General features: G+C 45.1%; 1 pseudogene; it reads right to left on the bottom strand.

The window, feature by feature from the left end:
• Nucleotides 1-2,940: 2,940 nt before the first annotated feature.
• Nucleotides 2,941-4,267, bottom strand: LOC114222065 (heterogeneous nuclear ribonucleoprotein D-like pseudogene; annotated as a pseudogene).
• Nucleotides 4,268-5,811: the final 1,544 nt, after the last annotated feature.

Raw genomic sequence — 5,811 nt, 5'->3', positions numbered from 1 at the left:
GTAACTATGCCATCAGGTGAGGGTTAGTGAAATCCCAGCTTCACTCTAAAGGACCTTGGATTTAGTCTCCAAATTTTCCCATGAAGTGCAATCTCACCAAGCCCCTCTCTTGGTGTCTAGATGAGCCTCCTAACTTCTGGTTTCTCCAAATTCAGTTTCTTCCATGCTGATCTATCTCACACCACCACTACTGCCAGATTAATGCCCCTGAAAGAACACACGGATGGCCTTCCCTGGCTGGTGTTAGAAATGTCTGGAAAGTATTTGGTGAGGAATGTTGAAGGACACTGCTTCCTCCTTCCCTCCTTCTTTCCTTTTTCATCCCATGAGTATTTTTATTAACTGCTCGCCCCCACTGGCTAATGTGATAAAGAATTACTTGGGGGCTTCTAGGGGTTACAAGAAGGGACCTTTCTGATTCGGGGGAAAGACCTTTATAAATAAACTACCATCTAAGACTATTGTAATCTCTACCCTCTATGCTTGGTCAGTCTCCAAGAACCTCTCACCTTCTAAGTACTGTATTTGTCTTATCTGTCTGCTCAATAAGAAAGTAAGCCCCATGAGGGCAAGGATTTATGGGGGTCTTTGTTTGTTTTTGGTTTTGGTTTTTTTGGTAAGTTTTGTTTTGTTCTCTTGTTGTTTGTTTTTGTCCCATCATTGACTGGTACCTCATGCATGATCAATAAATATTTGTTGAATGAATGAATAAATGTGCATCTATCAGGGTCATCTTGGCAGCTGGTGAAGTACATCCAATCACTGGTATTTTACTGATGAAGAAATGTGAGGTACTGATTTGCCTAAGGGGAATCCACCTAAGAAAATGACAGAGCCCGGATTCTGGCACAGGACTCCTCGGCCATGGCCCCTGTCCATACCAGTCAGGCAAGAGATGCCCATTAAAGCCACACAGCAGGACAGGATGTGAGGGTCACTGGCTGCCACACTGACCAGAGGTGAGCAGGACAGGAGTGTGGGCAGGAGTAGGCAGGGACTGCCTCTGGAGGAGAAGGGACTAGAGCCCAGAAGGGAGTGGACAGGACAAGATAAGCTTAGGGCTGGAATCTGTGAGGTGGGTTAAGGACTATGAGGCTAGACAAAGAGAGGAAGGAACAAGATGGGGGGTTAGGCGGTGGTTTTTCATTCATTCATTCAGTCAGTCAACAGACATTGAGTATCTACTATATTTTAAGTGTACCACTTGGCTTTGAGATACAAAAAAATGATTAAGACACAATATTTGCTCTCCAGGAACTTGTGGTCTAAAGAGGGAGAAACACATATACGAGCAGAAGTTGTGGGAAATATACATCAGAGTTCAGTGGGACACAGAGACAGAAGCCATGAATCCATGGGGAGGGAGGTACGGAGGGTGGGCTGTGCTGCAGAGATGGCATCACTGGATCGTCTTGCCTTGAGCTGAATTTTGGATGACTGGTGTTTGCCAGGAGCTTGGGTGTGTGGAAGAGAACTCCAGGCAGAGAGAATGCATGGATAGCAATGGAGAGGCAAGATGTAGGCTGGTTAAGGGGCCTGCCCAGCTGAGGCAGATACCGTATGGGGCTGTCGAGGACGTGCACAGAGGCCAGGTGAGAAAGGCTGGTGGATGGAGCCCAGGTCATACAGAGGCCCATGTGCCAGGCTCAGGGATACTGGCATTACCCTCTACACCAGGGGTCTGCAAATTTTGTCAAAGGCCAAGATGGTAAATAATTGAGGCTTTGAACTCTGCCAAAAGCAGCCATAGATAGTGTGTAAATAAATGGGCATGGCTGTGTTTTCTAGTAAAACTTTATACACACACATGCACACACACACAATGGGCAGCCATGAGCAGTGTTTTGGGAGAGGAAAGGATCCAAAGATTTAGGAGGCCAGAATGTGCCAGCTATATTAAAGCAGGCAACTTGTCTGGAGCCAGGTGAAACAGCCCAACTATGAATTTGCAAGTCTAAGTAGGATGGCAACAATAGGAAATGAAAAAAAGATGTGGAAACCACTTTGTACAACCAGTGAAGGGGCTTGGTAACTAAAATAATACAGGACATGAAGAGCACAAAAGAGCTAACAGTGGATCCCAGATTTTGAGCATGGTTAGGAGGGAAGAAAGCAGTGACTTTGTGATTTAATTTTAGGCAGTACCCTGCTGCTCTATAACAGAGATGTAGATAAAGATATTCATCAGGAATTGCAAAACAAATCAGAAAAATCTCTTCCATGTTACTGCAAAGGCAGAGATTCTTTTTAGAAGCAAATATTACCTGCAGGTGGAGGGAAAGGGATTGGGGGTGGTGGGCAGGGGAGAGGCGATGTTTTCCAAATAAGCTTTCTGTTAACTCGAAGGGAAATGGATACATCTGGAAAATTCAAAACTGTTTGCATAAGTGATGCCTGGCTGTTCAGGCCCTGTTTCTCAAACCCCAGGTGTTACATAAGATAATGTTGCTAAAATGTTTGGGACTTAGGGAGAAAGACTGTATAAACATGTGATTTTACTATAGCTCATAAAAGATTGTGTGGGAACCTCAGAAAAATTGAAATTTTGTACAGTATAAATGAATGACTTCCCTTATTTTATGGCTGTGCCTCACTCAAGGATTGAAGATATGATTAGAAATGGGTGCCTAGAGGCCAGGCCAAGGTACTAGGTTTTAGCAAGTTGCCTCCATTTGGCTATTGTGTTCTGGGAACACAATTTTTTTTTTTTTTTTGCAGGGAAATGAAGCCTTAGATAGTATACATCTAACAAAAATGGGGAACAGGGGGACACTGTAGCTGGCTATTCATAAAGGACCACAGTTTCTCCCTATGGATCAATACTCCCTGCAAAATAAACTGTGCCTTAATTATTGCTTATTTTAAATTACACTTTTACAGAGCGATTTAGTGCCTGACGCAGAAAAACAATCACATAAGGAAGCATTTATTTGAGGTTTAACATGAAATCATACAAATAAAATTTGTATAAACACAAATCCACATCGAGTCATAACACAGATAGCAAAAGACAAAGTAAAAACAAAGAAAACTAATTGGCGGCTATATACAGTTGGACAGTTGTGCCTTGTACTCTAGAAAGTCTTTTACAAAATAATCATCTTAGATCAACAGAAGACCAATCTTCAATGTCGTCCTGCAAGATGGGTTAACTTTAGCAATCTCCTCCTGTTTTCTCCAACATCCTCCTTTAGTATGGCTGGTAATTGTTTTGGTGATTGCCACTCCCTCGAGACGCCTTGCCGTAAGCGCTCTGTTGCCCACTGTAGTCTGCACATCGCTGTCCATATCCATAGTTCCCATAGTTATACCCAGTATAATCATAGCCGCCATAGCCACTATAGTTTTGATCACCACCATAGGCACTATTGTAATTTCCATATCCTTGATCATAATAGTTATTAAATCCTTGGTTCCAGTTTTGGCCCTGACCTCGTCCACGACCCCTAGTACCACCTCGTCCACCAGCTGCAGCACCTCTTCCTCCTTTTTGTTGTTGCTATTGCTGCCTGTATACCTCTTTGGGTTGTGCAACTTTGATTTCACACTTCCCAGAACCAATTTGATGATATCTGCTTTCTAACAATTTCTTTACTGGCTCTTCGTCTGTATATGTAATAAAACAAAATCCTCTTCTTTCATTTGTTTTTGTATCCATGGGAAGTTCAATATTTTCAATCTCTCCAAAGGCTCCAAAATATTCTTTAATTTGTTCTTCAGAAGTATCTGGGCTCAATCCACCCACAAAAACCTTTTTGGGGGGTTCTTTCCCTTTTAAAGCTTTGGCCCTTTTGGGGTCTATCAATTTGCCATCCAATTTGTGTTCTTTCAGTTCCAAAACCTTATCAACACTAGCAGCATCTTTGAAAAGCACAAATCCAAATCCTCTTGATCTTCCAGTCACTGGATCTGTTTTTATTGTACAGTCTACAACTTCCCCAAATCGAGACAAATATTCAGTCAGATCTTTCTTGCTCGTATCCCAGCTCAAGCCTCCAATAAACATTTTACCGTCATCCTGCTGATTCTTGCTCGTGTTGATCTTGGATCCCTCTGCGAATTCCTCTATGTTGCTGTACTCCTTCGTGTCCTCCATGGTGGCAGAGTCGTCGGCTGTGGGGTGCTGGCGCGCAGTCCGGGTCACGGCAGCAGCGGCGGCGGCGGAGCGTTGTATGGAGCTGGATTTAAAATGGCGGCGTGTAGGTAAAAGAGAGATAGTGTGTAGATACGAGTGGGCATGTGTTTGTTGGTGCTCCGGGCCAGGCATGGGAAGAAATATGAATGACTGCCAAGTAATCAATGGGACCATGGGAGTTGGCTGGTTCAGGTAGTAGCTGGGACTCCCTGCAAAACTCCCAGGGAATTTGACCTCCAATGCATCTCCTCAGAAATTCCCATTTTCTCAAGCAAAATGAAATGTGAAATGGACTTGTTCTTTAACAGCAGCATTTTCTGTTCATTCGCCCACGAGGGGACAGAACGGCGGTGCCTTTCAAGAGCCAGCTGCATGTACGGTCCTGGGGCCTGCTCTCCAGGGCGTGGGCTGTGAGAACTTGTGTGCATCCAGAATACCAGAAAATCTGCCAGAAAGAAAGGGAAGGGGATGGGAGGGTAGCAAATACTTCAAGGAATTCCTACAGAATTCTTTCCTGGTGTTTCCTCCTTGGTTCTTCACTGTGAAGACTTCTCCAGTAAGACTCCGCCCACCAGAGTCCAGTGGGCAGAGGAACAACCGGTGGGATGGGGTGTGTGAGGTAGGTGGTAGGAGACAAGGAAGGATTATAATGTGTCACTTGGAAATCCTTCTTCATCTCAATGGAAGAATCCTCTACCACCAGGGGGAGGCCTGGTAGCATGGAGAGAGCCAAGGTCTGAGAAACAGGTCAGGGGTTCAAATCCTGAGTCTGCCACATGCCAGACGCCAGGCCTCAAGCTTAATCTCTTAGAACCTGCTTTCCTCAACTGTAAGATAAGCATGGAAAGATCTCTGAACTATTGCACGATTTTTGGTAACCACCATGCCCTCGGCCCGTCCACTCTGTACATGCTAGCCTGTATATGACCACTGCCAAATTTTTTTTAAATATTTTATTTATTTATTCATGAGAGACAGAGAGAGAGAGAGAGAGAGAGAGAGAAGCAGAGGGAGAAGCAGGCTCCCCGCTGAGCAGGAAGCCCGATGCAGGACTCGATCCCAGGGTCCTGGGATCATGACCTGAGCCGAAGGCAGACCCTTAACCATCTGAGCCACCCAGGCGCCCTAACCACTGCCAAGTCTTATGCCAACAAGAACCTGGGAGTGCCAATTTCCTGGGCCAAGGTCAGCTGAGGTTTTCACCGACTGGTTTCAGCAGAGCCGGGGGAGTGTTCCGGGTCTCGCTGCTGAAACCTTCAGTTCACATGTACTGACAGACTCTATGCTGTGTTCTGGGCATGGTGGGGCACACAAAGGCAGTCACTCATGTGGCCCCAGAGGTTGAGAGGTAAAGCCTGATCCCAAATCGTGATAAAGCAGGGTAGAAAGTGAGGCAGGCCCCACAAACAGCAGATGGGGGGGCGAGACAACACAGAGAGATCGTTCTTTGGTTTCGGAGATTCTGCTGCTTATTAGCTCTGTGATTGTGAGCAAATCACATAACCTCTTTGAGCTGTGTCCTCTCTGTCTGCAGGATGATAGAAATGGCGAGTTTGAAGTCACGGGGAAGAGTAAATGAAAAAACATATGGAAAAGCATGTAGCAAAGTGCTGATCTGGGTTTGATGGTTATGATTAGCAGGTTCGAGTCCATAAGTTAATTTTCCCTTCTACTCC

The sequence above is a fragment of the Eumetopias jubatus genome, unplaced genomic scaffold (genome assembly GCF_037043125.1).
Source record: "Eumetopias jubatus isolate StellerSeaLion01/CBP00866 unplaced genomic scaffold, mEumJub1_p1.0 scaffold_6, whole genome shotgun sequence".
Classification (NCBI taxonomy): domain Eukaryota; kingdom Metazoa; phylum Chordata; class Mammalia; order Carnivora; family Otariidae; genus Eumetopias; species Eumetopias jubatus.
This window is presented reverse-complemented; position numbering and strand designations above follow the sequence as displayed.